Source organism: Brienomyrus brachyistius, unplaced genomic scaffold (genome assembly GCF_023856365.1).
Source record: "Brienomyrus brachyistius isolate T26 unplaced genomic scaffold, BBRACH_0.4 scaffold64, whole genome shotgun sequence".
NCBI classification, from domain to species: domain Eukaryota; kingdom Metazoa; phylum Chordata; class Actinopteri; order Osteoglossiformes; family Mormyridae; genus Brienomyrus; species Brienomyrus brachyistius.
The window spans coordinates 16,030-37,709 of record NW_026042339.1 but is presented as its reverse complement, the minus strand read 5'-3'; the positions used below and the strand labels follow the sequence as shown (position 1 = coordinate 37,709).

Sequence of the window (21,680 nt, the reverse complement as noted above, 5' to 3'; positions counted from 1 at the left end):
AAAGTAGCCATGGCCGAGGGACGTCACTTTGGTCACGGTGCCGGTGCGGTCGTGAGCCGGAACCGGAGCCGCCTCCTTCCACGCCCACACCGCGCTTACCCTGGAGTGCAGGCGCGCGCACGCAGACACCCTTGGGTGACTCACTATTTTCTATTCATTTATCTAGCAGACTCATCTTCTCGATAAGCGTGTCACGTCCCCTGGAAATGGGGCGCATGTAAATGTTCTTTTTTTCCGAAGAGCGTTAACATGTCTCCTAAGTGCCCTGTGACTCACATCTTTTTTTGTTTTTTTTAGGCCTGTACATTTTCCAAAACAGAAACCAGCACCATGTCTACCTTTTATAGGCCTACCAGTGTGAAGACTATACATGGCCGGGCTCTTTGCCTGCATTTAAGCAACTTGGTGCATTATTATAGATATTTTTCGATTTCAACGGAAATCAGATATTAAGTTGCACTATACTTGGACACCATTTTCAACAGCATTTAATTTTAAACTAAAGTAAGCTTCCATAAAAGCCCAAAGTGACAGTGAAATAAAACAAGCACGGCCCAGCATGGGACTGCGCTACGAAGGTTAAATATTTATGATTCATGGCAGTTTATCTCTCAGTACTTTCCACCCAGCGTGGATCCCATTGGCAGAGCCTAGAGCTACAGAGCAGACTTCTGGGATGGATTTTGCCATCCAGGATTAATATAACCGCCGTTGTCCAGATGCAGTCAGAAAGAATAAAGAGGTCACAAATGGGGAGATGCGTGGCTCAGTGTGTAGGAACTGTACCTGGGCTCAGAAGGTTGCTGGTTTAAATCCCATGGTTGGCGGAGTCATTTCACCATCGGGTCCCTGAGCAAGACCCTTAACCCCCAGCTCTTCCTGCTTACGTCACTTTGGATAAATGTGTCCGCTAATATTGTCTGAACGGTGACAGGGTGGAGTTCCCTTGAAGGATTCATCAGGTGCCTCTTACGGAAAACAGTGTTCAGGTGACATTTCCTTGTGCTGCTTTCTGTGGCTCTTCCGGCCTGCACCAAACCTTCAGCGACAACAGTGGGGAGATTTTCAGGACAGCAGCAGGCCGGGGCACCCCCCCCCCTCCAAATTGCAGCTCCTGGGTCAAACAACGTTACCTGAGGTTCAAAAATGGATTTTCCCAGTTTTGTCCGTACAGTGTTCTCTGGAATAAATGGTCGCAGTTTGTCACTTGGTTTTTTGCCGGACGGGACTAACTTTCCTGGGGAATTCCCTGTTCAGTCAGATTTTATGTAAACAAGTCTGCAAGGAGGAAAAGTAGAAGTTAGCATGCAAATGAGGCACTCGTGGGCTTCTAGAATTTTCCACAGAAAAGAAATGGTGTTTCCCCATCAGGTGGGGAGTGTCCTTAGTAGTTGTAAAGGCATGTCTGGCCTAATGACATTTTAAATGTGCTGTTTTAGTAATTCTGAGTAAAATGTAATAATACACGAGACGTGTGTTACTGTATTTCGCATTCGTTTTACTGACTCGCCATTTCCCCTCCTGATAGCAAACATTAGCTACCAGTCATTCACCTTAAAAACTCAATATGAAACTCATAAAATGTTCTATTTATGGGTTTAATATATCACCCATGGGTATATGAGCTACCTGTTATGAGGATAGTAACAATTAACAATAAAAATCCAAAAGTCCATCACCTACAGAGAAACGGAACGCTTTCAATAACACGTTATTATGAAGAATGGCCGCTCTTCACGCGTTAATAGTTGCAGTTAGCGGTGAATTTATAAACATCTCCGCCCCCCGAAGCCCCCGCAGCACCTGAGCGCCACAGCGCCGCTTCAGCGCGTTAGCAGCCCAGGCTTCGGCGTGAGCCTCTGACACCCGATCCTTCCCGTAAGGCCTCGTCTGGGCTTGTGGGGAAGCTGGCCAATTCAGAAAATCCTCTGAATGTTCCCAGGGCTGCGCTCCCTCTGGTCTGCTGTGTGTGCGCACGTTCATCTCCAGGGCTGAATTTCACCCAGGACCTGGGCTGCCTTTGATGTGTGCATTGTGTGACTTAAAAGTACAGCGCTAACGACTCCATTGTGCAGCCAGATTAGCGCCCCAGTAGAGTCTTAGGCTGCACTTAACTCTGTCTCTGTGTTCTGTCACAGTATCCACGAGGGGGTCATGCAGCGTGTCTATTTTACATAAAACATGCGTTTAAAGGCCAAATTATTATACGAATAATAATATAAACAGGATGTAGTAGGGAAAAACACTAACACTTGTTATAAAGTCTATCTATCTATCTATCTATCTATCTATCATCCATTGTCCTGTCTATGCTATCTATCTATCTATCTATCTATCTATCTATCTATCTATCTATCTATCTATCTATCATCCATTGTCCTGTCTATGCTGTCTATGCTGTCTATGCTTGCTATCTATCTATCTATCTATCTATCTATCTATCTATCTATCTATCTATCATCCATTGTCCTGTCTATGCTATCTATCTATCTATCTATCTATCTATCTATCTATCTATCGTCCATTGTCCTTTCTATGCTATCTATCCATCCATCCATCCATCCATTCCTGACTTCCCTCTGTCCCTTCTCCACTGCGTATTCCCTCAGCACCCACCCTTCCAGCCCTTGGGTGGTACGCTCTGACGTTCCCAGCGCTCTGACATTCCACAGCGGTAAGCGGCTCAGGAATGTACCGCATCTCCGCGCCGCCTGTTTGCCGAGAGGCTCAGTGCGGCCGAAGCCCCGACGAGGAGGAGGTCCCCGCTGGGATTATTTCCCGTCCCCTGACAGAGTCTTCAGGACTGCTCATTCTGCAGAGTAATGGCTCATTTGGGAGTGGAGTGTTGCGCAGCCCCCACAGAGCCAATGCCAGAGGCCGGTTACCCCTGGGAGGGGTGTTTATCGCTTCTTTTGAACACCAAACGACTGAGTGGAGCCTGATTTAAAACAGATGTAAGATGCGCTGCTTTCCATATTTACACTCATCCTGCAATTCACATCCCAAAGGTCCTGTCTGCATTATAAAGGTCACCCAAGAACTCTGCTACATGTCATTCCCACCCGTGTTCCCATCACACAGCAGGAGTGGAAATCCTGTCCATCTCACAGACGCCACATTGTCCCCGGGATGGAGTGCACCATTCCAAGGGGTGATGTGTGACACATGGGTGGTTAGGACATCGCATACCTACCTCCACAGGCTCTGCAAGGTTGCCTCACTGACTGGCTGGGTCTTCATGCTTCATCTCCCTGGAACTCAGTGTCGCTGACAGACAGAGGAACGGATGTGCTAAGTGTGAGCTGTTATCAGGAAATCAGAGCTGGTAACACATCGAGGCTCTCCATTACTGTTCACAGAATTGCCACACTGCACGGTTGGGGGTTTGAATTGTGTGAATTTCCATAGGGGTCACGCTGGTTTTACCCAAAGATGTACACCTCTAAATTGTCCATAGAGCCTATGTGCTACAGTGGCCTGGTATCACATACTGGGTGCCCCCCCATCCCCCCCTTATGTCCTGTGCTACCTTGAATAGGTTCCAGGTAACCACAACCAGTATAAGCGGTTAGAAGATAGATAGACCCCTTTAATGAAACATGCTACATTAACTGGGAATTTGGGATATTTTCCATTGAAATACTATGAACCATTGAAATGTTTACAAGAGCAATAGTGAAACCCCCCCCCCCAGGTGAGAAAAAAGTGAATCTGAGTAGCAATATTCAGATCCAAGAGCTTCAGAGAGCTTCCAGCATTGGAGAAGGAGATGTTTAGGAGTTACTGAGTGTCAGTCTCGTAGTCTTCCATCATCGTGTCAGTTTTAGTTGGAAACATTAGAGTGAGGTGAAATTCTGGACTGGAATCCCATCCAGTGGCCCCCCAGGACACCCCCACCTTTGCCCTGTACTTCCTGGGATCAGAACCGGGCAAGTATGACGTTTGGCTGGATAAGCGGACGTTACAAATGGATGGATACATTTAACATCCTTCTTAATGTTTTTTATTCGCATTTAGAAGGAATGTTTAGGCCTTATCCTTGTATCCTACGCTGGTCGGGGCTGACTTGTAAGTGCCATTCTGGCACGGGCTGTGGTCCAGTCAGTTGCTGCTGGAGTATGTCAGCACGTTGAATCTACCAGTAATTTGAGTCTAAAGACACTTTCACCTACTAAGGACAAGAAGCCAAGCCGCTGCCTGCGTTGTTTGTGTCTGACTTGATTCAAGGACTGTGTTTTGGCTCCAGGGATTTGTGCAAAGCAGCTAACGGTGGCATTTAAACTGGACCATCCTAGAGTTTCACGTCATGGGTTTCCGAGTGCCCTGTCTGCGTCGTGCTATAGAGAAGCTATGAAATCTACTACCTTTCAGCTGTTGTATATAATTATTGCAGATAAAAGGAAAGTCTGGCATGAGGAACGATGATCTTTCTTCATTTCCGGGAAGGGAGGAACATATCAGCCAGGAAGCATTTGCTAGGCTACGCTAAGAAAGATCTAACGTTGGCCTGGCTGATCACGTTATCGTGGGACAAGTCCTCCCCCGCCTGGCATCATCCCACAAATGGTTTGCCCCGTGTACAGTGTGTTCGCGGAGACTCTGGGTGGCCAGACTATGTTGAGAGGGGGGACACTTACGCGACCTGTAAGAACGCCACCAGCAAGCTGCTCAGAGCCTCGTGCTCTTGTTGCGTTATGGGAAAGCGATAAGTGCTACGTAAAGTTTGCGAGGGATGTGGGCAGGGAAGGGATGTGTCCACCCCCGACAGGATGTTGTGTTTTAAACAGCACAGGTATACCAGGTGACATGGAACTGGGAAACCACATACTGCATGCCAGTCCATCACAGGACGCACGGTCACACACGGTCACACACGGTCACAAGTTACGGAACAGACAGAGACACTGGTTCATCCAATCTTTTGGGATAACAGGAGGGATCCAGGGCATCTGGGGGAAGGCCACACAAGCAAGGGATTCAGAAGTTCAAACATACACACACAGATGGGAGTCATTTAAGGAAACAATTTATTTACTATGCTTTGTTTTGGCCTTTATGCCATGTGTGGCAGGAGGTCAGTCCCTTCAAGACATCTGCCGACCATGAGCCCTCGTATGGCCTCATGCACGCTGACGGTTTGGGTAAGTCAGTATAACAGGGAATCATGCTAATATTCATAAAATTAAGATTATAATATCAATGAAAGGAGACCTTCGCCTGCCATCAACAGCGCTCTCTTCACCTTCTGGAAGTGTTTCCCGTTTAAAATGTTGAGTATTTTTCAGTGGCTGTAAAGTCACACTGCGCACCACGGATTTGGAATGGGAATACATTATTGAGCGTTTTAGGCCTGATTGAAGATACCCATTAATATTAAAGAGGCTCGGAAGTATCGTTAATAAATCTTTACTAGACGAGGTAAAATGATGTGAGCTGCAGGACAAACTCACTTTGACAAACCCCGGCGGCCGTCTCCAGACAGGGGATGCCGATGTGACGTGATTTATAGAGGACATCGTGGCGGCTGGTTGCAGAAAAGCCCCCTTTGTCCTCTTCGTTAAGACCGGCTTTGTGTTCTGCTGGCTGTGTGTTTGGCTCAGTGCTCAGGTCCTCTGCGACCCTCCGTCCTTGTTGAATTTTACATGAATATTTAATTACATTTACAATGAACGAATCTAAACACTAATCGCGCCCTTTCTCATTAAGCGTGCTAATGTCACTTATACACCATGTAGTACAAACTTTACATTTGCAAATTGTGGAAACACTTCCACTTCTTAGAGACTGCAGAACTTTATTCAACTGCTTCCGCGATTACTAATGTACTTGTCTACTGTATGACATTCTATAATATTGGCCACGAGTGTATATATATTATTGCATATATGCATTGTATATATATATATATATAAATGCATATTTGTTTTACTTTTATTTTACTTAGCAGACGTGACCTTTTACAGACTGTAACACACTAACCACGTTCCACCCCCACACTACTGCATATAATATATAGAGTAACAGAGGGAATGATGGTTGCATTTCCGTAGTTCATGTGCACTTGCCGGGTGTTACGAGAGTAAGGAATTGAGGTGTAGTTATCAGAGTCACATTCCCAGCTTTCTTGCTCACTCCCAGACCAAAGCTAGGTGCCCTCCTCAGCAGATCTCCCACCCCCCCCCCCCCCCCCCCAAAACTCACTTTGGCAAAATATCTGACCTTCAACTGGGGCAAGAATGGTGCATCAGAGGCCACAGAAAGTCACTGACAGCACTGCTGATGCCATGAAATGCTGTACACCTTTATAAATGCTTCAAATATGTGACCTGAACAACCTGAGGACAGGTCACTCAGAGACAGGAAGCAGTTAGGGCGCTAAACAGATGTGTAATCAGTGAAGGATCTACTGAGTGCTTTCACCTCTTGCTTCAGACCTGCTGCTGAGCCCCAGAGGATTCTGGGATTTGTGTTTCTTGGCACGAGCCCGGTGGTCTCGGTGAGAGGGGCTGTTTCGTGTTTTTTTTCCAGCCCATTGTTGCCTAACACACATCACGTTTAAACATTCTGAGCATTTTCCCGAGAAGATGAAATTCCTGCCTTCAATTCAAGCCAAGATTTCAGCTCCACAGCTGAAGGTGCCCATCCAGACCAGCGGTTCTGTGAGGGAGGTGGCTGCAAGCATCTGGACTCCATTCCTGCGGGGTCCCGCATGAAAGCGCACCGAATTCCTGGCAGTCCTCAAGATCCGCGGTCAGAGGCGCAATGACACAACTGGAATTTCAACACCGCGTTCAGGAATTACAACACGGGGCCCGAGGCATCCATCTAATCAGGAAAGCCAGATCCAAGACCGGGGGTAATGTGGGGGCCGGGAGCAAGGGCCGCGCTGAAGGTTTGGAGCTGTTCTGAAAACCTGAGAGCCACCCGGAGAGCGAAAGGGGAGTCAAAGCTGTCAGCGAGAATGTCGGCCTCGAAAATATCCAGTCAGATAGGATCAGCTGACGAAGACACCAAGGAAGAGCCACGTCTTTGAGTCTCAGGGAAAAACTCAATCAAACATTTGATGATTTTGGCTAGTTTTCATGCATGACTTTGCTACTTGGCTTCGTTTGTCAGGATCTTCCACGGAACCAAGGCCCTGATTGGTGAAGGCATTAAATATTAATAATGCAATGATACTTACAATCACCATTAGTCTGAGGAGGGAGAGTGAAAAGAAAGGTTTCACTCTATATGTGTTAGTTCCGCGACAAAAATCTCGAGCCTAAAAATGTAAAGAGTCGACAGATTAAAGAGCGTTAAAGAGCGTGCATTTCTCGGTTTTGGGGGCTGTCTGTGTTTGGTGAGTTGGACACTAGGCACTTGCACCGATGGGGCCCCACCGTGTGGTTTGGGGCGTGGCTGAGTGGTATCCCTGGGAGGTGTCACACGGTGTCCCAGATGCAGTTTCCTGTCAGTGATCTCTGCACTCGGTCAGATAAGACTGTTCCTCAAAGCGCAGAGATGAGGAAAGTCCACAGAAAACACAGCAGAACAATGTAGCCGTTTCCAACTCGGGGGTGGGACTTAACTTGTGCTTTCCAATAAGCCAGTGAGCAATTACCAATTATCAGCTGTTTATCTCTATCATATATCGTCATATATTGCACATCTGTTAATATTTCACATGGATGTCTGTAGCTATGGTGAAATATTCTAATTCCACATTAGAATATTCTAATTCTAATTCCACTGAAATATTTGAAAAAAGAAACACACATTTAAATTTAAAATCTGAAATTAACACACATTTTCCCCGTTAATACTGCTCCATTTAAAGGAAGAATATAAATTTTTACGGATATGAATAGTCATCATACATATTTATGGGGTTATTTCCAGGCTGAAAGCAGCAACTCTCTGAAAACAGCGGCGTGTAATGAAACGGCGTCAGCAAGGCAGATTACAGGAACTGGCTGCTTTCTTCAGAGCTCTTCACTTCCTGTCAGCAGTGGCTTTGCGGTGCACTCTGTGAGAACCACAACATTAGAGTCACTCCTGATTGCAGACGCCCCTCTTGGGTAATATCCATTCATGCCATTTACAGGGACTCACAGAGCTAAGCGGCAAGATGCTGTCTGACAGACTTGGGGGGGGGGGGGGGGGGACACCATTTCTCGTGAACTGGGGGGGCCGATCCCAAAATATTCCGGTGTTTTTATTCGCTACTTTGCACCCCATGAGTGTGATTGTGTGACAGGCAGGGTTCAGGAAGAAAAAAAAAAGATTAATTTATCATGTCACGGCTTCTCCGGGCCTTTGTGGAAGTCGGAGCTCCTGAGGGCACTGGGACAAGAGACCGGGAGACGACAGAGAAAAAGGGCTTCTGGTTACAAAGGCCCACAGTGTTTTGCAAATCAGGAGGAACTCTGGTCATTCTCTTAAAGGGAAATCTAATTGTCACATCAGCAGTAGGTAAACAAAACCTATTGGAGGTCAGCATTTCCAAACCATAGAGGACATGAATAGGGAGAATGGAAGGAGGTGAAAAGGAGGGTTTTCTTCTTCCCATGTCCTCAGGGTGTCAATAGACCTCCAGCCTGCTTAGTTATTTGACCCATTTAGTATCTTGGGTCTGGCTGCTTAATGACTCAGCTGTGTACCTCCACATCATCCATGGGGGGGCAAGGGAGGGGGGGGGGGTGTTGGGGCACCAGATTCACATGACGCCCATCAGCTTTGCGTTTGCCCTCAGCTCGCGAAAAGGGCTCATTGGTAAGGCGACGTCCAATTACCAGCATCACGCTTAATCCTCCCCTGGGTGTGTGGCCCCCTGAGCAAAGTGCCTTGTGGGCTTATTCCACAAAAGGTGTTTGAAAGCACTTGTACGTTCCTGATCCACAAACGTGCCGTTTACACAGACTGCCCTCGCAGCCCGCAAATCTGAAGGAAGACTCTTTCAGTGGTTAATTAAATAGATTCTGGTTCGTTGAGCTTCAAAGATTAATGCCGCACAATGGAACTGATTATTTAAACAATCTGTCTGAATGATGTTTTTATACAATTCCTTATTGCATCTCGCAATCATTCAAATGCAATTATCTAGCTGTGTCATGATTAAAAATTAAATTTAGTTTGAAGTTTTCACTCAAGTGGAGCATATGAGCCAAGCTGATTTCTGGAAAGATACCAAAAAAAAAAATTATTGTATCTCCTAAAAACCCACAAATCCTTAAAATGTCAAATAAAGCAGCTGAAGTAAATTCCAGAGTTGTCTCCGAAAAGGTACTGACATCTTGTTGGACAGCTAGACGAACACCGATTCAGTTCCCAAACCTCTCCTCAGGGACACCTCAGCCTTTCCATAGATTTGTTGAATTTCACCATGAGTTCAATTAAGTAATTAAGTTGATGAGTCGAATATCTTAATGAGGCAGTGATTAGTCAAACAAGGTTGGGAAGTGGTGAAATAAATAAAAAAAACAGATGGTTGCACTGGATGGTCCCTGCAAACACTGGGGTGACTTTAGGGGGTTTGAAGTGGCAAAGCTGACACACTTTGACAGACGTAATATTATGGTTTTACACCAGCATGAAAGATCGCTTTCTTTGACTTTCTAAGAATTGGGCACAATTTGCTGTATATTACAGGGAAGCAGTGTTTCCTGCAGGGTCAGGCATTTAAATCCTGACTTCCCCTTGTGTGTGTGTGTGTGTGTGTGTGTGTGTGTGTGTGTGTGTGGACCTCGCATGTTCTCCCTCTATCTTGCAGGTTTCCTCCAGGTACTTGGTGGTGCACGTCTAGGGTATGACGCTAATGGGAGTTGTACGCAAACAAAATTTTTCTTTTTTTGTTTGGACAGAAGGAAAAATGATTGGTTCAGAGAGATAACCAATAGGATTGTAGAGGAGGTGGGTCCCGCCACCTCTAGTTGGTTGACCCCGCCTCCTCTACAATCTGATTGATTATCTTTCTGAACCAATCATTTTTATCTTCTGCCCTCAGAACATTCTTGTGTAAGTGAAACTCCTAGTATTGGGTGTGACCTTGCCTGATGTCCTGGGCAGCTTGAGATCGCATTCATATGGACGAATAGATAGAGAAATTTCAATTACGGACAAAAGAGTAAAGCATTCTTACCAGGCTTTGAGGTGTGCTTACACGCATGGGTGTCATCTCCTGGAGAACTGAACGTCGTGCAGGGCAGGGTGAGATGATTCAGCACAGGACACTCAGCCTCATCAATGACCTAGCTGACATAAGAGAATAAGAATGTTTCCAGGTCCATCTACCTGTACATTTCTTAATTCCTCACTGGTTAGTGGTGGAAATCACCGTCGTAACACTGCTCATCTTGCCACCTGATTCATTTTAGCGATTTCATTTTTTTTTTGCCAATCATAACAGGAGGTCCCATCCTCCTTGCAACCCACTTACTGCTTTTTTGACATGCTAATTCGCCGGATCCCTCAGAGCAGCATGAAATATTCATGACTGCAACGAAAACAAGAAAAACCGGGGATCTAAGACAGTTGGCCTTTGGGGAGAAGCTCATCTTACCGCCGGAAGCCCCCCCCCCCGAGATACGGCTACCGTTTATCAGGCTGTGTGAAGCGATGCAGTCGTCGGTCTTCATGTTAGATCTGGTGTATCCATGTAGACGGCCTTCAGTCTTCAAGTCATCTCCAGCCTGCCTGAGCTATGCGTGCTGAAGCCTTTTCTGACCACGTCTGCAGCCACAACACCCTGAGAGCCATACTTGTACCAAGCACCCTCCACCCCCTATGTCAAAGACACGCTCACATGCACCCCCTCCAAGGCGGAAATACTGTACGATGTCACGAAGCGGGGGCCACGTTTGTGCCGGAGGTCTTTAGTGTGAGACAAGATCTGAGCGGATGTGGGAGGAATCCAGGAGGAAATCACGATGAATTTGACCATCACCTTCTTCAGTCAAATAAACAGAGTACATCAGCATTTGGAACATTCCAGAACACGTATATGAAGATGCCGACACAAAATCGTTTTTATGGGTCAAAACATTATTTCTCAACCCAGTCTTTGGGGACAGTCCACATTTTTCCTGATTCCCAGCTCCCAATACCGCCTGTACGAAGAACTCTGAGTTCTTGATTGGCTGAGAGGTGGGAGGCAGCAAAGATGTGGACCTCTGGGGGGGGAGGGGGGGGGTCCCCGAGGACCGGGTTGAGAAACACTGGTTTAAAAAGCACAGACATTTGTGATTTTTTTAAGAATGAATATATTCTGTAGTAATTTTAAAGTAACTATTTAGCAATCATAACTTGCTTTAACCTAGAGAATGCAGTGAGTCATTTCACCAAGGGTACGCCAGTGTCATTAAATGCTACTTTGTTTCTGTTCCTCTCCAGCACACCAAACAGTTGCAGGCAGTTTAGATAGTATCACGGTTTTGAGCCTGTCGGGGAGATGTTATCTGCAGGGACACATTCGCACACCCGGCCAAGGCGACACCGGCGAGGCAGTGGGACACCCCCCCCCTCCCCGATTACAGGAGGGGCCAGTGATCCAACATGAGGCATATGCCTTGGCCCATCAACGGTGATGGTGGAATCGGGTTAAAGGGTTCTTATCGTGTTTGACAAGCCAGAAGCCTGGACAGAAGAAGAGAAGCAGCCTTAATGTGACACACGTCATGCGTATCACCGTGGGAAACGCTCCTGTGGGCGAACGGGGCACACGGCGCTGCCTGCTTCCCAGGAAGGCCAGGTGATCTACTGGAGTATCTGCAAATGAAAACCGAGAAAGTCCAACAGAGGTGCTTAAAGGCAGCCTAATGACAGGAAAAGTCTGGATGTGACCTAGTTCCAAACAGGTTCCATCAAAAACCACGATACAAACAAGGAGGTAACCAACCACAGATTTCTGGTAACATATCCCATCCAAATCATTTAGTAAGACAGTTATAGGATTTACCAGTAATAGATCTATATTACAATAAATCACCCCAATGCCCACTACTTGTAGAAATGTGGTCAATATATTGGCAAAATTCTGTGATTTTATACATGTAAGGAAAATAAAATCGCAAGGATGACTTATCAGTTTTGAAACCCCACAGGCATCATCCGCCTGTTACATATTTGGGTTCGTGTATCTACATTGTAAAGTAATGGTCTGTGTGGGATTTAGATGCATTAAGCCTTGTAGTTATTTAAGAGGCATTTGAGATATCATCCAAGACCTGAACCCCTTCATTGGAGAGGCAGGCAAATTGGGCCGACGTGTCATTTTAAGAGGCAGGACCAGGAGCCCCATTTGTTCGTCTTCGCGGCTGGTAAGTGACAGGCTGGATTTAAGGCTCCTCTCTGCTTGAGCAGGGAAAGGCCTACTTATTACTTATTGCATTTTCATCTCAAAATTCATAATCTGCCTCTGTGCTCAGGAAATGAAGGGGGGTGCTCTCCCATCAAAATATTTTAAGCAATTACCGGGAGGTTGGCCTTATCTCGGCAAAAGGGGATATCTGCTAGGGAACACGGATCCTCGGTGGGAAGGGGATTTGCGACACTGGGAGCTGTTGAGGCTGCGCGTGTGTCGCGTGTGAGTGTGCAGGGCGCATCCGTCTCGCGTGGCCCACTTGGGCGGAGGGGGACAAAGGGGAGGGGGGTACATTTACAGAATAATGCGGATGGTCCACAAAGCAGTTTCTGCTCAGGGTGCGGTCAGCAGTGACCTCAGAAACGGCCCCGGTGCGGTCCAGCAGCCCGTGTCCACAATGCAGTTGGACGGTGTGCGTTTACGGTGCGGTCAAACAGCATGCATGTATGATGCAGCCAGACAGTGTGGATTCAGGGTGCAGGCCGATACTGTGCAGTCAGACAGTGTGTGCTTACAATGCAGTCAGATGGAGTGTGTTTACGGTGCAGTCAGACAGTGTGCGGTAACATGGCATGTGTTTGCAGTGTGGTCAGACAGTGTGCGATAACATGGCATGTGTTTGCAGTGTGGTCAGACAGTGTGCGATAACATGGCGTGTGTTTGCAGTGTGGTCAGACAGTGTGCGGTCAGATGGCATGTGTTTGTAGTGTGGTCAGACAGTGTGCGGTCAGATGGCATGTGTTTGCAGTGTGGTCAGACAGTGTGCGTTCAGATGGCATGTGTTTGCAGTGTGGTCAGACAGTGTGCGGTAACATGGCATGTGTTTGCAGTGTGGTCAGACAGTGTGCGGTCAGATGGCATGTGTTTGTAGTGTGGTCAGACAGTGTGCGATAACATGGCATGTGTTTGCAGTGTGGTCAGACAGTGTGCGGTCAGATGGCATTTGTTTGCAGTGTGGTCAGTCAGTGTGCGGTCAGATGGCATGTGTTTGCAGTGTGGTCAGACAGTGTGCGGTCAGATATCATGTGTTTGCAGTGTGGTCAGACGGTGTGCTTTCTTGGTGTGATAATATGGGGTGATTTTGCAGTGTGGTCAAATGGCGATGCGTGGTGGTACAGTCAGAACGGTGTGTGTTTGTGGTGTGGCTAGACTGCGTGTGGTCGCAGTGTGGTCAGATTGCGTGCGGTCGTGGTTTAGTCAGACTGCGTGCGGTCGCGGTGTGATCAGATTGCATGCGGTCGTAGTTTAGTCAGACTGCGTGCGGTCGCGGTGTGGTCAGATTGCATGCAGTCATCCAGCCACCGTTCTGATTGAAGCTCCCAGTGTGATTTGCTGGCTAAGCAGAGTAAACACTCCCGGGGGGCAGAGACCTTCTGTTCACTTCACATATATCTCTGGCAGGGGGTTACGCGCAAGTATATGCATGAAGCTTTTACCCTCCTGCCCAAGGCCCTCAGTCTGATCGTGACTGATTTTCACGTCCATGTTACTATTCCAACCCAGTTTATATTCAAATTCACCGAACAATATCCCAGTTTGCCACCAAACCTCAGTGTGCCAGTGAGGAGACGGTTTATCGAGGCAAAACGCTTCTTCCTATCTAAAAACATTATGCAAACCCAACCCCCCCCCCCACCCCCCCCCCCCACACACACACATACACACACACACCTCCTGACGCCCCCTCACTACACTGCCAGACATCGACAGACAGAAAATACCCATAATTATAGTGTGACCCAAATATGTAACAGGCAAATGTGCTTCACTGACCTACATACCATGGAGGTACGATGCTACAGTCGATACGGGCGGTCAGCCGGCGGGGGGGGTGGGGGGTGGAGGGCGTTTTCTCTGCTCCCAGTGTGGCTTGATGGATTATACAGGAGAGGGTGCTTTATTTGTACGGTATCTGACTGTAAATTATATTTGGTCTGTGTGTGTGACTGTATCCTGCTATATCAGATCTGTATAACTGACTGGATCATATTTTATCAGATTTCAGCATCACTCAGTATATTGGATCAGATTTGTCCTTCTGACTGTAATAACCTTCCAGTAATTTCTGCGTTCAAATATATAGCAGGTCCTCATTTTAATTTGCCTGTTCGTGTCTTTGTTTGGTTAAAACGAGACTATATAACAGCCCATGTGCCATAAAGGACACTGCAAATATCTGGCTGCAGTAAACAGTGGCACCTATATTAGAAGGGGGACGGTAATTTTAGACTTTTTAGTGCCGAGGCTAATTTATTGCATATGACGCAGGGGAGCTGCAGTTAGCGTCGCCGCTAACGCCTGATATGAGTGCGCTGGAGTGCGGCGGTATAGCAGAAGAAGGCACGCGGGAAGGATTAGTCATGATTATGGGAGAGCAGCCGGGCTGTAAACAGGGGGGACTTACGGCCAAGGCGCGGGGGTGGGGAGAATAAGGAGCGAGATGATGGATGACCAGGCCCTTCCTCTTATTAATGACAGCGATAATCAAAGTAAAGAAAGCTATAAAAAGCACAACTGTGCAATAATGCAGTTCCCCATTGTGTGTATAATGACTCAAGGACTACAAAAAAAAAAAAAAAAACGCAGTAAAACTGTGTATCTGACAGGCCTAACAACACCTCCAGGATGCTGACTTTCCCACCAGATGGTCGACTCGTATTTCTGTCAGGTCGGAGCCTCCGACCGCCTGAGCCCTGACTGTCCCCGCTTGGAATGGGAAGATCGGGATTATTTAGTCCATGAGCCAGGATTTTGGGGACAGGCGGCAGTGCCAGGAGAGCGTATCTGGCGAGGGGATTAGAGGGACCGTCTGGAGAGCTGCCAGGGAGGTGTCCGTGCCACGTATTCGGGAAGGAAACCACCGATCTGCTCGGCAGACGGGCACCAGGAGGCGGTCGGCCTATTGCTCTCAGAGTGTGTAGTCGATCAGATTCAATCGCCCTGGAGATGCAGGTTTTCCCGGGGGTGTTTCGTGACGTGTAGTAGTCCTGCTTGGGAAGGGGGGGGGGGGCTTTACGGCTGGCTTTACATGACTTTATGTCACTCTAACACACTGAAGTGTACAGTCAGTCTTATAACCTTTTATGTCACTTGAATAGAAAAAGTGTTATAACACAACTTTATGTCAACATAAACCTATGACAGTCAGCGTAGGTGTTATGTCAGCTTGACAGAGGAGTTCCCAATGTCAGCATTTATGACAGCTACAAAAGTAGGAAGGAACCACTGTGACGTTATTTCGGCTGTCATGAAGGGCCTACGTCGCTGTCATGAAGGGCCTACGTCGCTGTCATGAAGGGCCTACGTCGCTGTCATGAAGGGCCTACGTCTCTGTCATGAAGGGCCTACGTCGCTGTCATGAAGGGCCTACGTCGCTGTCATGAAGGGCCTACGTCACTGTCATGAAGGGCCTACGTCGCTGTCATGAAGGGCCTACGTCACTGTCATGAAGGGCCTACGTCGCTGTCATGAAGGGCCTACGTCGCTGTCATGAAGGGCCTACGTTACTGTCATGTTGCCTTATGAAGGGCGCCCATGTGTAAAGTGTTACCTTAAAATCTACATCAGGGGTCCTCAAATGGTGGACGCTGGTCTGCACTCATACTTAAACACAATATTATCTGCACTGTGCAATGGTCCCCACCCTATGGCAGCTAAATCTACTGAGGGGAGCCCCCCTCCCCCACCCTGCACATTTGCTTTGTGTGGCCAATGGAATTTGGACCTAAAGGAAAAATAACACCTGGTCTACAAGCTCATTGCTCTGGGAGGTGGGCAAGATGCTGGTGGTGAAGCTTTCTATGGGAGGGGGGGCGTACAGGCAGCTTGCTAAGTCAGTGTCCCCTCAGAAGATGGTGTCCGAGGCGGCCACCTGTGTCGCTAATGGGATAACTGTCCCAGGTCTCAATATCAGGTCAGAGGTCACGTGGGCAGCAGCGTAAACACACAGCCCGCGGTATTCCCGCGGTATTCCCACGGTATTCCACCGGGATGTGGTTGGGTGGCCCTTTCCGCTCACCTGAATCAGACGCCTTCTGAGAAAGCGACCCTGGGGTCACGTCTGCAAAACCGACAACACGCCATCCCCCCCCCCCATCCCCCCCGGGCCTGCGGAAACTCTCATTCAGGGCAACCTGATCTCTCAGCAGTAAGTTCATCGCCGCCGCCACCCGCATTTACATTATTGATTAGCGCCGCATGGGCAGGAGCAGGAGGACGACCTCAGGGCTGAGCAGCACGACTATGAGGCCAGGCAGAGTGGGGAGTCAAGAGAGAGCAACGCCGACCCAAAAGCTGTGAAGAGCCGTTACTCTGCGGGCTTCGCATCTTGCAGAAAAGGCCCTTTGCAGGTCACCTCTGACATTTCAGAAGGACTCACCACAGACACCAAGACTGAGAGGCTGCTCGCCAAAAACAGGAACTTGAAAGACATTACAAGTACAGCGTCACCAGATCGGCATACAGACACCGTGTTCAGACAGTGTTCAGACAGCATGTCAGTGTACAGATGTACAGACAGTGCTCAGAGAGCATGTCAGTATATAGATGTACAGTGTTCAGACAGCATGTCAGTGTTCAAAGATACAGCCAGTGTTCAGACAGCATGTCAGTATATAGATGTACAGACAGTTTTCAGACAGCATGTCAGTGTACAAATGTACAGACAGTGTTCAGACAGCATGTCAGTATATAGATGTACAGACAGTGCTCAGAGAGCATGTCAGTATATACATGTACAGACAGTGTTCAGACAGCATGTCAGTGTACAAATGTACAGACAGTGTTCAGACAGCATGTCAATATATAGATGTACAGACAGTGTTCAGACAGCATGTCAATGTTCAAAGATACAGACAGTGTTCAGGCCTGTCAGTGTCCAGATGTAAAGGCTGTGTTCAGACCTTTCAGTGCACATATGTACAGACAGTGTTCAGACAGCATGTCAGTGTACAGATGTACAGACAGTGTTCAGACAGCATGTCAGTATACAGATGTACAGACAGTGCTCAGAGAACATGTCAGTATATAGATGTACAGACAGTTTTCAGACAGCATGTCAGTGTACAAATGTACAGACAGTGCTCAGACAACATGTCAGTATACAGATGTACAGTGTTCAGAGAGCATGTCAGTGTTCAAAGATACAGACAGTGTTCAGGCCTGTCAGTGTCCAGATGTGCAGGCTGTGTTCAGACCTTTCAGTGTACATATGTACAGACAGTGTTCAGTCAGTGTACATTCAGGCCCCCAGCTTTGTTTCCTGCGCCCTGTTCTTCTCCAGCAAAGCTGCCACATCAGTAACCCACACATAGACCCCCCCCCATTCCCATGTGCAGGGTGGGTATTTCATTAATAAACCAGATGACAGCCATTATGAGTTTCCAAACAGAGCGCCTGGCGGGCAGAGCGGCAACATGTAACCGCCAGGCGGAGCCGGCCCCTGTGGCCCTTGTGGCCCCTGCATGGGCAGGGCTGTTGTTTTTCCCGCATTAAAGTTATATGAGGCAGAGCCAAGTAAACAGTGCAGAGGAGAGTAAAATCTGAGAGCTGTTCACAGTATCCAGTGGTGACCGGCTTGGGAGGGGTTCACGACCTTGGGGTTTTGTTGCTGACGCCGTGGAAACCCAGAGGCCCCCACAGAAAGGGGAAGGACCTCCTTGTGTTAGCGTCTCGCTACCTGGTGGCTAGGCAGAGGGCCAGAAGACTGCAAAAGGAGACTTAATGGCTACAGAGCCCCCCCTCCCCCGCCGTCACTCTCGGGAAGGCGGTGATGTCACAAGCCCCGCCCCTTCCCTGACGGTACAGCTTGGACCAGAACCGCCCCCCACCCCCCACGAGGGATCCCCAGTTTGGGGCTGAGCGCTTACCCCTCTCTGGTGGTCCTGACCGATGTCCTGTGACTTGCGTCCCTCATGTTTGGGGGAAGGAGGGGGGTGTTGGGTGAGCTCAAGGAGGTTCACCATGCAGAAATCTCCTCTGGACACAGATGCAACAAAAGGAAAAAGGGGGAAGGGGTGGAGTAATGGAGGAAAAAAGAAAAAACAAAATCAGGTTAAGAAAAGTAACTGTTTGCAGGAAGGTTCAGTCATACTGGGGGGCAGAAGAGCGGCAAAAGGTGGCTATGAAATATTGATAAGCTGTCGTCGAAACAGGAAGCGGGTGTGCTGTGGCTGTTTGAGCTAATAACACTGCGGGGGGGGGCAGCCTAAACTATGTCTCACTTTAATGACAGAAAACAATAATCATTTTTGAACATCTGTGACCATATTCTGCAGGATGTTTGTGGGTGTGCGGATGGTGCCCCTCCTGCATTTCGAGAGGCTCCTTGTGGCGTAACACCCCACTTTAAAACCACATTTCCCATATTAGAGCCCCCCCACCCCACCCCCAGCCTTGACACGCGTCCTATGATCAAAGTAAGTGGACTTTATTATCCAGATGTTATGGTCAGTAGTGAGAAAAGCACCTTCCCATTTAATTAAAATCTCCAGCAGTTTCTGTTCCACTGCTACACATATTTTTTTAAATCCTTCCTTTCAAACGGTTTCCACATCTGACTAATTGTCCCTTAGCTTTCATTGCCTTTTTCGTCACGATCGTTCAGCCTAAATCTCCAGGCTACGCGTCTCCCCGCAGAACGGGCTCGTTGTGATTCTCGTTTCTCCGCGTCCTTGTTAGAACGCGAGCTCTCTATGGATTAACGTACATCTAATGTGGAGCGAATGCCGGGGCTTGTGGGTAATGGACACCCGGGGCCGTTTCTTTTGTCCAGGGATTCTGGGAGAACAGCAGCCGTCACGTGTGTCGCATGATCCGATGGGTCACGCAGGGCGGCTCTGACACACCTCTGTCACCCCTATACCTGAGCAGCCCCCCCGCCGTCAGGCACTCACAGCTGGTTTAAGTCCTACGCCCCCTGCACCCCCCTCTGCCCCATTTCAACTCCAACGGATGCCAGAGACGTGCAGAAGCGAGCAGATGGTGGGGGGGCATAGGCTGGCTGGGGGGGGCCCCGCCTTCAGCTTGAGCAAGCCATCAGGTGGAAGTTGGCCCCTCCCTGAGGAACATGTTCGGGGGGGTTCCAGGTAAAATGGAATTGCTCGGCTCGTCCTCGTGTCCAAACGTCCCCTGGGCGCCCCCTGACCATGTAGCCACCAAGCCCTCCTGTGTCCCCCCCCCCAATGTCCTCGTGAGAGAGCCACCGATTCACAGGACACAATGGGCCAGGAGGGCTGCATTCCTGCCATAACTCCCCCCCCCCCCCCCCCCCTAATGGAGCACTGCTGTGAAATTCCTAAGTTGGGCCACCCCCTATCCCCATTGTTCCTGTGGTTTCCTGGGGGGTCCCAGAGGGAACGCTAGGCTCATCTAACGGGGCCCTTTCATCTCAGCCCAAGGGCCGCATTGGGGGAGACGCCATCGTCAAAATTAATCACCTCGCAGTGTATGGAATCATGTGGCCCCGCTTCACGTGCTGGCTTCCAATCGTCAGGCGGTGGGAGGTCATGTGACCTAAAACCCACCCCCCCCCCCCCCATTCTGAGGAGGGCTGTGATTAATGGCATCGGCCGTACAAGCTCAAGGAGAAACACAAAGTGGTAATAAATCACTCAGAGCACGGCTCTGCGAGAGGTACTTCGAGACGGGCTCATCGGGGGCCCACGTCGCCAGCGGACCACCAGACCTGACACCACCCCAAAGTGGGGGGGGGGGGGGGGGCAGACTCCATAATCAGAAATAACGGTCACCAGACTGTGGCGCTGTGTCTGGCCCTAGAAAGTCTACTGAACAAAAACCTGAATGAGCTGTAATGGATTCGTACGCACTCCTGTATGCTCCCAGTTCGGCGGGAGAAAGACATGAGTGTCCTGGTGTCGTAACCCTCTGCTTATGTAGAGAGACCCCCCCCCCCCCCCCGCCCCCCCCATCCTCGTGCCGCCACGACTGGCCGCTTCTTCAATTAATGATGAACCGGGGCATGAATAAAGCAAGAGGGGCTGCCACAGAAACCGGCTGGGTGCCACGGTAACGCGTGGCGAGGGTCGATACGCTAAAGTGCCGTGTAATGGACCAAGGTCACGCCACCGGGAGGGGAAGGGCCGATGGAGGCCAACGGGGGAATGTTCCGGATGCCTGGCCGCCTACGTGAGCGGGATCCTGAGACGTCGTAAACTTACAAACGTGATACCCGGCATTAAGCAAATCCCCAAAGACACTTTACGACCCATTTTTTCTGTTTAATTGGTGAGAATATTTCTTTAAAGTGTCAAGTGAAAATATTGACTGGGAACCTGGAGCCAGATTCACTTGGTTTACAAGAAAGACCACAAACATTCCTCTACATATGGAATAGTAATTAAATGCTAATTAACGAAATACATAATTAAGCTCAAATCTGGAATTGTAAATCGACTGGACTGCTTGTGATTCCTGTGCAGACTTACTACATAATTTGCATTTTTGGAAGAATGTTTTTCCTATAGGCTTTGCTAAAAAAAGCCTGGAGATTTAGGCTGAACGATCAAGACTAAACACATGATAAAAACATGAAATAAATCATATACTTCGATGTATTTTCACAGAAACCAAAACACGGACTGCTCATTCGAACCCTTAGCCACTGCCGTGATACGGTCAGCTGCACATGAGGCGGTGAGGGGCGAGGGGGGGGGGGGGGGGGGGGCACGTCTGTGGTGGTTTCGTAATGCTGGGATGACCCATTTTCCAGCCCCCAGGTTGCTGTCACAGTGACACGCGACCTACTTTCCGCAGGACTTCGCCGGCGACGGCCTACATAAGATACTCGCACAGAAGTTCAGGGAGCTCGCGGGCCGCTGGATCCATGCCCCCCTCCCCGGGAATGCTGGGAACAGCTCCGGGAATGAGCAGAATGCCCTCGCTCAGCGAGGATGGGAGGAAGCTTCAGGTCGTGAGAACTTCCCCTGCATTCGTCCGTAACAGGGTGAAAAGTGAATCGTGAAAGGCGTCCTGTCCGGCCCTGTCTGGCCTATCCTTCTACACGAATCTATGTCTGAGCACTGAGGCTTCCATGCCAGCTAGCCAGACATGCGGACCAGCTGTTTGGACCTACAGCACCAACCACTAAAACCGCATTCAGCCGCATTTCGGGGCGGCGGTGAAGTGGAGACTCAAGAGCGCCGCCCTTCTGGCACATAACCCTTTCAGTCCCATGTTTTTTTTTTTTTAACAAACCGTTGACAGGGAGTCTTGCACACATTGCGGATATAAACACGGTCGCGTGGCTCAGGCCTGGGCCCGTTATCAAGCTCTTCTTGGACTCTGGCCTTGGGAAGTTGTGTCTGAGCGAAACTCTGAGGTA

General features: G+C 48.8%; 1 long non-coding RNA gene across 1 annotated transcript; it reads right to left on the bottom strand.

The window, feature by feature from the left end:
* Nucleotides 1-7,639: 7,639 nt before the first annotated feature.
* On the bottom strand, nucleotides 7,640-18,379 carry LOC125725307 (uncharacterized). The gene is made up of 3 exons (XR_007387433.1): nucleotides 18,208-18,379; nucleotides 10,121-10,233; nucleotides 7,640-8,008 (listed from the first exon to the last, which is right to left on the bottom strand). It is a non-coding gene; the product is annotated as an uncharacterized LOC125725307 (long non-coding RNA).
* Nucleotides 18,380-21,680: the final 3,301 nt, after the last annotated feature.